General features: G+C 38.2%; 1 pseudogene; it reads left to right on the top strand.

Annotated features, from left to right (window-relative positions):
* The first annotated feature begins 244 nt into the window (after window positions 1-244).
* LOC122148255 lies at window positions 245-5257 on the top strand (annotated as a pseudogene).
* The last annotated feature ends 6075 nt before the right edge of the window (window positions 5258-11332 follow it).

Genomic DNA, 11332 nt, shown 5'->3' with positions numbered 1-11332 from the left:
CTATTTCTAAACGGCTGAAAAAGCAAGATGATTTAAAACAATGTCCTTTTCAGGTGGTTTGGATGTAAGGCCCGCCTCTTGTGATGTCAGTGCAGAGAATCATTGGGGTTTTCGGGGACATTGATTTAAAGGACTAGCTCTTCTCCCTCAATATTCAGCGACGCACTCTGGACTATCATCCATAACGGAATTACTTGAGTTTTTTTTTTTTTTCTATAAAGCTTTCTCCTAAGCGTTCCTGAGGAAACGTCATCCTACACAATATCTGTAAGTTGGATTAATCTACATGGGTTGATGATTTTTGGCTGTTTGGTGCATTTTAATAAAGCTAATTTTATATATCCAGGATATGCGCATCTTTTATTCTTTCTCTCTCTCTCCTTCTCCCTTCATTCATGAGCGGATTAACTGAAGTATGCGTTTCCAAAGGAGCTGTTTGTCGATGGATGTGTCTGGGGAGGATTACGTTTTTCCTGGTTATTCATATCCCCCACCTGATTTCACTTCTGTGCGCAAAATAAAATATTACAACACCCCAGATAAAAGAAAAAATGAACCGATGATTTTAAAGCCTTAGGTATTCATTCAATTTTTTTTTAGAAGAAAAAAAAAGCTTTATAAAAATGATTGAAAAATGGGGTTTATTCATTGTTACCTGGTATGATGCTCTTCTGTCTCTACAGATCTCTTCATTAACCATGTCGATGTGGTTTGCTGTACTTCATGTATTAGGTAAGCAGTTAGTTTCTTCAAAGTGATCGTTAACTTATTCTGAATTATTGCCGTGATGCAAAGATGTCACTGCCTTTATAGTTTATGATTTTTTGTTTTTACCGGTATGCTGTCTTTGACCTGTTGCACTTTTGGATCTGATTTAAATGGTCAGTGAATTCCATTTTTCATTCTTTCTCTCTCTTTTTTCCCCCCAACTCTTTTCATATGAAATATAATGAATTGAGTTACATTAGAGAAAATATTCAGCTAACTATTTTTTTTTCTTCTTTTGAAAATATATATTTAAAAGGTTAGGGCCACTTTATTTACATTTTTATGTAAATAATGACAAACACTTAATTGTTTTAAACAGTTTATTTTGTAATCATTATATTATTAGCAAAGGCAAACAGAATCAAAAAAAAAAAAATAACAAAATATTTTTATCATACAAAAAAATTATCATTTTATGGGTAATATCTGTTGTATATTTCTTAGTTCCAACACCAATTAGCTGTGGAACTCAACTCGTGCACACGTGTGACATACCAGACACGCGTACAGATAGTGCTCTGGCCCAGACAAACTGCACTCTCTGGAGTCTGTCGAGTGTTTGGTTCCGGAGTATATGCCTCTTGTTTCCAGCATATGTGGAGCAGCGATACACAGGTACAATCACAGAAATAATGATAAGTTTGTTAGAAATTCCAAAAAGCCAGGAAAGTTTTTTTGGTCTGTCTTCCAGAAGGAATCCATAAGTCTATCTGGTGGACCTGTGGAGGTTCACGGACTGCAAGGGAGGACAACTACCCTCAGCTCTTTATGCTCATGGCATCCAGTCGGTCTCAGTCCCTGTCCCAATGGAGCTCGTCTTTCACTTGTGGCCAGTGAGTGGAGACAATTATGTTTGCGTTATTACAAATGCTAGGGTTTTGATTTAGAATTTGATTTGATTTGTTGTACAGATGTGTCACCGTTGCTCTGCACACTGTCTAAAATAAAAAATATAATTTTATCATTTACAATCTAATTGTGATACAAATATATCAATATTGAATTAGGGAACAATAATATTAGAATAAGTGTAATTAGCATATCGTAATACATTGTTCTTGAATACACTGAACATAGGGTCAGTTGGTCTCTATATGACTGATATAGCGTATAAAAGGAAATAGAATATAAAAGTGAATATTAAAGTTGTTTATCAATACAGATTTGTCAGGTTACTTTTTTGTCTTTTTTTTCTCTCAGGAATAAGATTAGCTTGCCTTTGAAGTGTCCAGCCAAACCAGAAGTTCTGCCACTGTTTGCGTCTGAGCTAGGTAACAAGCATTCAGAAAAACTGAAATAAGTGACATATGTAGCCTACACTGAGTGTCCATTCTTCTCCCTTGCAGCCAAGAAAACCAGTCAAAAAGACAGTGAAGAAGCCTCCTCCTCCAACAACAACAGCAATCAAGGGTCCTGTATGACCGGATTTTCTAATCTCTAAATTGTTAGTCAAACAAATATGATTGTGACATGAAAAGCTGTGTAAATGTTTTTGCAGACTGCCCAGTCGATATGGCTTTGCTGCTGGATCAGCAGCTACAACTATTGGACAGCGCCGCTTCAACCTGCAGAAGAGCTTTGTCAGTAAGCTTGTAGCCATGCTGAAGGTTGGAACACCAGGTCCTCATGTAGGAGTGGTGGCAAACCAGGTGATCTGTGTAAATCCAAGTTGTTTAGCATTTTTTTTCTTTTTCAGCGAGTATAACTCCATCTTTGTCTTTCCAGTGAGGCACCTCGAACTGAATTCTACTTGTCAAACTATACAACAGCCAAAGATCTGACATTTGCCATCAAAGAGATCCCATATCATTGGGGGCAATACCAATTCAGGTTTATAAACCTCAACTTCAATTCACATTTTAAAATGAGTGATCGGATGAAATGAATCTAGAGCATCTAAATTAACTCATGCCTATTTTTTTTTTTTTTTTTTGGGAAAATAATAATTAAATAAATTGCCATTTACTGTAATGCACTTACATGGAAATCAATAGTTCCCCGACATATATTAAAATACACAGTTTTAAAAGTATCAACTACTAGACTTAAAAGAGAGTTCATCCAAATTCTGTATCATTTACTTACATTCAAGTTGTATTCCTTTCTTCTGATGAACACAAAATGTTTTCCCATTGATGTCCATAGTATTTTTTTCCATGCTATGGAAGTCAGTGGGGACCAGCTACTATTTGCTTACCCACAGTCTCAGGTTTGATTGAACTATCGTTTTAAAAGCATCGTAAATGTATTCCATACAGTATATTCCAAATCTTTTGAAGCAGTATATGAGGCATATTTTTGGGTGACCTATCTCTTCAAAACATTTAAAGTTCAACATGAAAGGAAAAAACCTGTTTTTGCATGTTACCAGTGACTTTGCCTATTTCTAGTAATGAAAATAGTTCCAAAAACGAAGCATTTGCGCATCTCTGAAAAAACACACATCAGTGTTTTGAACTAATTGGTTGAAATGGATGATTCAGTAACTCGGTTATAAACTTGTTTACATTCCTAAATGAAAGAGCTGTTTTTGTTGTTGTTTTTGGGCAACAAATAGGTCGAGTGAATGATTCTGTTACTCCAAAGGCAGTCATTTGTTTTGCCCCATGAAGGAATCAAGTTTTTGAATCAATGACTCAAAAGAGAGTCACTTTTTGCTAATATAGTCGTATAACAATGAGCATGCAAAAATTTTCACATCTGTGCTTTGAAACTCTCAAAATGCCTTAGCCCACGTGACTTCCATTGTAAATACATCACTGTAAATTGTTTTTTTTACACAGATTTGTTGACACAAATGCTTTGGCTTAAATAATAAGAACTTGGCAGTCTTGATTTCATTCCTTTTTGCACAGGTAAGGCCATACTGCCCACTGTGAGGACCTTCTCTCAATCCGGATTTTGGTGTTCGGAGAGGTTACCCACGGATCATTGTGGTGTTTGTGGGGTGGATGGGTGGCCTTCTCGATAATGTGGAGGAGGCAGCAATTTTAGCCAGAGAGTCTGGTATTAACATCGATACAGGAGATTCCAAGCCCATGGTGCCTGAGGAGATGAGGCCTGGTGAGTGAGCAAGACGTCATGAGAAAGGAAGATGTTCCACTATGAATTCACCCCCCCCACCCGGTGGGAAAAACACAAATCTTTCAGTGGTAACGTATGAGTTTGCTGAAATCCATTCATACCGACAGAATATCTCACAGGCAGTGTGCAAGGACAATGAGTTCTTCAACATTCAGCATGCCCAAACTGGTTCGGCACCACACCAAGTTTGTGAAGTCACTATTTCATAAACTTTGCTCCATTGATCAGATGGTCTGGAGCAAGACATGCTATAACTCAGTGAACCTGGGCTTCCTGATTGATGGCTCCAGCAGTGTAGGTGATGGGAACTTTCGGCTTGTGCTGGATCTTCTTCACTCTATCGCACACAACCTTCGACATCTATCTGACATTGGATCTCGCATCGGTGCCATTCAGTTCACCTACGACCAAAGGATGGAGTTCAACTTCAATGAGCACACACCACAAAAGATAATGCTCTGAGGGCCCTGCAGAGCATCCCATACATGAGCGGAGGAACGGCCACTGGAGACGCCATCAACTATGCAGTGCAGAGTCTCTTTAAACCCCACACAGGCTCCAACAAGAATTTCCTCAATCATCACTCACTGATGGACAGTCGTATGATGATGTGAGAGGGCCGGCTATGGCTTCCCAGAGGGAGGGTATGTTTTTTACACTGACGTCCATCTCAGAACCTAGGTTTTCAACCAAGGGTTTGCAGGTCCCTGAAGGCCCAGGGGTTTCAGTTCTTATTTAAAGTTGATAATTAGGTATTACCAACAAAATCTAGCCTGATTTTTATAGTGAAGGTCCCTGAGGTGGTATGGGTGTAGGTGGGTCTGTAAAGAGTCAAAACAATTGATCTAGAACATTTAAGAGCTCTAAAAAAGTATTTTTATCTCTAATGCACAAAATATCAATACTCCATTCACAAAATAAACGAGTGTGATGTCATCTTGAACCATGTTGTTCTTGTATTTTCACAGGAATCACTGTGTATACAGTGGGCGTTAGCTTGGGCTCCGATGGAAGATCCTAAAGGCAATGGTCGTCCGAGCCCCAAAGGAAAGCCATGTGTTTTTCACTCGTGAGTTCACCGGCCTGGGGCAGTTCCAGCAGCCCATCGTACGGGGCATCTGCAGGGACTTCACAGAGTTCAACTAGACAGTGCAAACTGCTTGAGGCAAGAACAGAAAGTGGAGCAAAGGAAGGAGAAAAAAGGGCAAGCGTGAATAAGAAAAAATCCCTTTTGTCTTTTGTAGAAAAAGGGATTTGAACGGTTTTGTTATAAAAGGTATTGGTATGTTTGATCCAAAGGATTTTACAGCTTAACAGAATGTATCACAGTATTGTATGGCAACCTCTCTATAATGTGGAGAATGTAATTATTTGTGATTTATAGTCTTTCTCTTTATGTGCCTGGTGAAAAAAAAAAAAAAACATTCTTTCGCTGCTTTTTCTGGGCAGGTCTTTTTTTCCTGTGGAGGAGTCACTGTAACAAAAGGCTCTTTTATATTATTTTGACTTGAGATTACCTTGCATAACTGCAAATAGAGTGCACAAGGATGGTAAGCAAGGCAGTCATGAAGAGGATCGTCAGTGAAACACGCGCCCTCTTATGCATTCTGATGGCAGTACACAAATGCACAGCTTCTCATTCACACAATTGCATATATAAAATCTGGGTTATGAATAAAATATAGTTTCTTCCCAGGGTAGTTAGCAAATAATATAAATGCACTGTAGTACATTCGCAACGTCACATTTTCACAATGAATCACGTATGTCTGGGTGTGCGAGGAAGATTACGGTGGAAAAGTTAACGTTAGATTATATAGCATTTCCCCCCCTTTTCTTAAATGATTCTTTCCTGGTATTAGATCGAACCTATTTTTTTTGTACCTTTCCATATGCATGCTTTACTGCCTCACGTATAATGAAAAATGACGCATTGGGAGGGGGGCATCAAACTGTTTGTTACATTTGTTTACTAATTTATTACTTTCTTCTCAATAAAGGACAAAGTGTTTTGTACAATTCGACCAGCTGAACCATCCTCATAACTGAACAGGATAAGCCTTTTGTTCACAGTACAAACCTTTATTAAAATCGTGAATCCAAATTTTCAACCTCGTCATCAACTATTCGTCAAAATACAACGCTGCATAAAATTGTCGAGACACTGGGCATGTCCTATACAGATACAAACCATTTACTATTTTTATTATAGAAGACATTTTTATATACATTCTTTTTCAACAGTTGTTTTGCTATGTGGTACAATCTTTAAAAATCTGTTGTATTCATAGTAATCCCACTCAAAACCTTACAAAACTCATCAAAACTCTTTCAAAAACTGATCGGAACTTTTGGAAGACTAGAAAAAATACTTTATTGCTAGTATTAATCCATGCATTACACAACAAAATGTCCTTTTGTTACAACAGCATAACACTGCATTGTTTCCTTTTAAAAATCATTTTGAACCCCATAAGATTGTGGTAAACGAACCAAATATTTTAGAATACATTTGATTGACAACTCCAATCCCCAAAACGAAAATATCTATCATTTACTCAACCACGTGTAACTTTTACCACCTGTATGGGTTTATTTGGAAGAATGTTGGAAAACAAAGTTTTGGTGATGCATTGAGTTCCATTTCCTTTCTCAGAATAGCGGTTATGTTCCAGTTATACAGGTCCTGTTTTTTATTCAGATCCAGGGTGAAGTAAATGACAGATCTTCATTTTGGGGGAACGTATCCCTTTAACTTATCGTTTCTCCTCTGACTCGCCAGCATCAAGAGGTTGAATTTAAAACCCCTGTTTTCAGGGCCTTCCAAGAAACTGTGTGTTTAACAGAGCTCGTATATTCACCCATATTCCTTAATAACATTTCTATCAGAAAACTGTTGGGGTTTGGTTAGCATCAACCCAATCGTTGAGTTCAACCATCAAGCTATGCTCCGAACAACGGATAAGACTTCACAAACTAAAAATAAAATAGCAAAAAAAAAAAAGTCGGATATCTACCTGTGATACTTGTTAAACACTCATTTTACAATCAGGGTGTACATAAACAGGGGATCACCTAGTGACAGGGATGCCTGCATTTTGTGCTTTGTAAATATTCCTAAACTCTCAGGGCACCAAGCGCTGTGCTTTCGAGCTTATGTCTCTCCGTTATGTGATACAACAATGATAGAGGGCAAGTGTAGTATGCACTCATCCAGGGTGTCCAGAGACACAAGACCTTCATGAAAGAAGAACCGCATAAAATGGAGGGCTTGAGTGGGATTATAGTCCTTTAAAAAATAATCTGCTTTTCAGCGGTTTTTTATGACAGTCTTATTTATATAAAATTGATTATAAAAACTATACTTTTTTTTTTTTTTACACACACAAAAGAAACAAGCGCTAAAGGTTATGAAGGTTGACTGAGTTTAACTGTATCATTTGCCAACGCTAGCATTAGGGTGAGGAGGTTGTGGGACTGAGATTAGGGGTTTGGTTTATGGCTCGGTGTAGGGCAGGGACTCAGTTAGTTCCTCTGGTGCTCGGAGATGGTGGTTGATAACTCTACTTATGGATGAACATGATACCACTCCTATGGTCACGGAAACATACCTACAGTAACACATTATCAGCTCAGTTCAAAACCAGTCACAATAAGGCTACAAGCACTGGTTTCACTCCAGCTTTGACTTACAGTAAATTACAGTAATTTTTTTCTTTTTTTGAAGAAAACAAAACAAAGAAAGATTAAAACTAATGAGCACTCCACACTGGCTTCGCAAAAACACGGGCACGTCCCCCTCTCTTTGGCACCTGGTAATGTTGTGTGGTGTGGTGTGAGTTTGACAGTGCGAAGGTGGAAGCCACTTCAATGTAGTGTGAGAAATGCTACTGCTTGTTACACAAGGCAGTGAAGCAGTCCTTTCTTTCTTTCGATCTTCACGTATGCATTCAGATGTGGATGTTCTTTTATACAAACACTTTGGCCAGGGCATCAGCTCCCGGCACTTCCTATGTATGCCTTAGATGGGTGGAAGGCAAGCAATCATATATGGCCTCGTCTGACTTTTTCCTGTGTCGCTGTAACCTCCTGTTACGCACGTCTTACTGTCCCATGTTCCACAAGCGGATGGTAACTATCATGAAACCTGTGTAACGATAAATGAAGACAAATTGAGTTCATTTTTAAATGGATAGTTTTGCACAAAATTTAAATTCTGTCATTATTTCCAGATCTCTGTGAATTTTTGTTCTTCAGCGGATATATACATCACGATAAATGAGAGGTAAAAAAGCCAAGGGAAAAAACAAAAACAAAACAAAAACTCTTACTTCCTGACATCAGAGTAGATGCCATTTGGATCTATAGCCCCAGACTAGTAACAGCATCCAAGTGAGCCACCATTGTCATGGATGGGTTTACCACCTACAAAAAAAAGGAAAAAAAGGGGTGAATAATCCCAGACATGACACTTCCAACAAATCTGCGCTTTTTCCTCTGGATATTAGTGACTTCTGGCAAAATATTACTGAACAAAAATGTTTCGCGAACAAATAGTAAATAAATAAATAAACTAAATAACTAATACAAAATGAGAATCTAAAAAAAAGCACATAGTTACATAAGTTATGAATATATGTTGTTATATGATCTGAGATATAATTCAATATGAATACTAACTTCATAATATTGACAACAAATATTCAGTACACACGAGTAGTCTTTTTTAAGACTTCTATTCAGCAAGGATGCATTAAATTGATCCAAAATTTATAATGTTCCACAATATTTCTTTCTAAAATGAATGTTGTTCTCTTGAACTTTCTATTCATCAAAAAATCCTGGAAAACACATCACAGTTTATACAAAAATACTTAGCAGCAATTTGTTTTTTAGCAGCTGTATGATAATACTTGAGCATCACATTATCATATTGCGGATGATGTGACACTGAAGACAGAAGGTTTCTTTACATTTTAAAATGACCAATAAAAACACACCCACTCCCTATGTTATCAAAGAATTTGATGTTGTCTATCCTCATGAGTGGTGACTGTGATTGGCAGTGTGGGGTCGGGTGGCTTCTTTATTAAGTGTGATTGACCAAAAGGAATAGCTGTAACAAGCATAAGAAAGTCAACTTATCCACAAAGTCAATTCTCCACACCCCCGTAATTTGTTACCACAGACTATGCTGTGACATTATATCACATGTTTCCACAAGTGTACGTTGATTTTGGGGCTCTCGTCTTGAAGGACAGTCCGGCCTCCTCCTCACAATGCGAGGAGAGAATACCAAGACAGGGCTGAGATGTCTCTAGATCATAAACAACGACATCTCCCGTGTTGTAGGATGCCTACAATATGAGCTGGATCACACCCATTGAAATCAATTGATGTGTGGGAACACCATGATCTGAAAAACAGAAAATTAAGTTTTGCCAACATGTCCAATTTGATTTCCAGAACACTACATACAAGAGAACTTCACACTCGCCTCTAGTCAGGAGTTAAATCTTTTAGGGCACTGGTGACTTCTCCTAGAGGTTCCCACAGCAGTCGATCGTACCCACAGCCTGAACCTGAGAGAACTGGCAGTTTGATTTCCACTGTAGCCAATCCACTTTCTGCGTCACTGTGAACCCAACAACGTACCAGCGGCCGACACACTGGGATCTGAGTGACAGAGAGGGACCACCTGGTGAAGATACTATGTGATCAGACAGGTCTTCCCTACTTTGTGAACCGTTCTTCTCTTGAACGTGTGTAAAAGTTTCTACTCGACGGTAATGAATCTTATGTACCACAGTCACATTAAGCTTTTTATCCTCATCATCCTTATGTGTTCGTAAGGACTCGACCCGTAGAGCTGGGGATTTTCGCACCACTGTACTGGTTGATAAACTTGTTCCACCACTAAAACACTGCCTGCCACGCAAGGTCACAGCCAATGAGGCACAGGCCCACTTCCTACCTTAATAGAACAAACAAATGTTGAGTGTCAGAAGAAGAGGTCTGAATTGGGTGGATTTAACTGGAATTACAGTAATGTTTGGACCTAAAATCAATTGGTGTTTATTAGGCAGCATTTATAACATTAAACTATTTTTAAGAAAAGATGGCATATGGTTCTCATTTTTAAGCAGTAAGTCCTCAAATTTATTGTAAACAAAATGTTTCAAGTCTCAAGTCTAATTTGAGTAGAAACTGTAAAAATAAAAAGATGGTAAAAAATTTGTCAAACATATTTAAATCCTTATCCAGTAAATCAAAAACTGGAAAAGCAATAGGGCTAAAAATCATTGTGGACAATGGTGGAGTCAAAAATTTGACAACACTGTTTACAATGAGCAAGTGCACCTTAAGGACAATAGGCTAATAATCAGCTGTCATGGAAATGGCAGAGTCAACTAATGAATTACAACAGCTGGTTCTAGCACAGTCAACAGCTGCCTGTTATGACAGCAAGTGCACAATCACCATACACAGCCTAAGCATAAAGTTGCAAGACTAAATACAACATACATGCACTGGACATAGTGGTGCTCATAAGCACCAGTTCAACTCAGTACTAGTTTTAAGTGTAATGCAGAAACCAAGCTCACTAGCAAGCAAAGCTGAAACCTTAGTCAAAGAAGGATATGACTCTACTGCATATGTAAAGACTAGACCATAGTGTATAAAGCATCAGTTTGTTGAATATGTTCTGGAGGTTCCCCAGCCTTAACAGGTTTAAGCCAAGTCTATGAATGCAAGCCTGCACCTTTAGTCAACAATGATACGTGGATAATGCTATTCTTGATGCTTTACAGTATGTGGAAGAAGGAGATAAAGGCATTTAATTTTTTTTGAAATGGATGTTAACTTGGAGGAGAGGCTTCACTAGTAGTATAACACTTCATTTAGGAAACAGCTCTCCATTTACAGAACGACACCTGTACAACTACAATCCTTCAGCCAGCTTATTTAACTAAGCATACTTTGGATGTATTTGATTTCACCAAAAAAAAAACTTTTATAAAAAGTTACTGACTTTTGCGACAGGTGAGATTCAGCTGTATCTCATTTTCCATTCATTCACATGGTATGCATAAGCGACAGTGTTGCCAACTCTGCTAAAATTAGTGACGTCAAGACTATAATGTGATTGGTTATTGACACGTGATCCCAAATTAACAGTTCGCTTTCTCCAATAGTAAGTAACACAGACCTATAGACCTCCCCATAGTAAGACAAACCCTGACACACCCTGAACCAGCTAATCAAGTCCTTCAGGCGTATTTGAAAACTACATGAGGTATGGGTATGTGTGTTGGAATAAACTCTGCTGTGCAAACAAAAATACTTAGTGAATGCATCTTCAAACAGCTAACATCATGCGCATTTTGGCTGGTGTTGTGGATTCTGGAACAGTGAGACATTCTGCACATGTACACCATCTCTCATGCACTGGCCTTCCAGAGGCCAGGAGATAACTCTC

Source organism: Cyprinus carpio, chromosome A17 (genome assembly GCF_018340385.1).
Source record: "Cyprinus carpio isolate SPL01 chromosome A17, ASM1834038v1, whole genome shotgun sequence".
NCBI lineage: Eukaryota > Metazoa > Chordata > Actinopteri > Cypriniformes > Cyprinidae > Cyprinus > Cyprinus carpio.
This window is presented reverse-complemented; position numbering and strand designations above follow the sequence as displayed.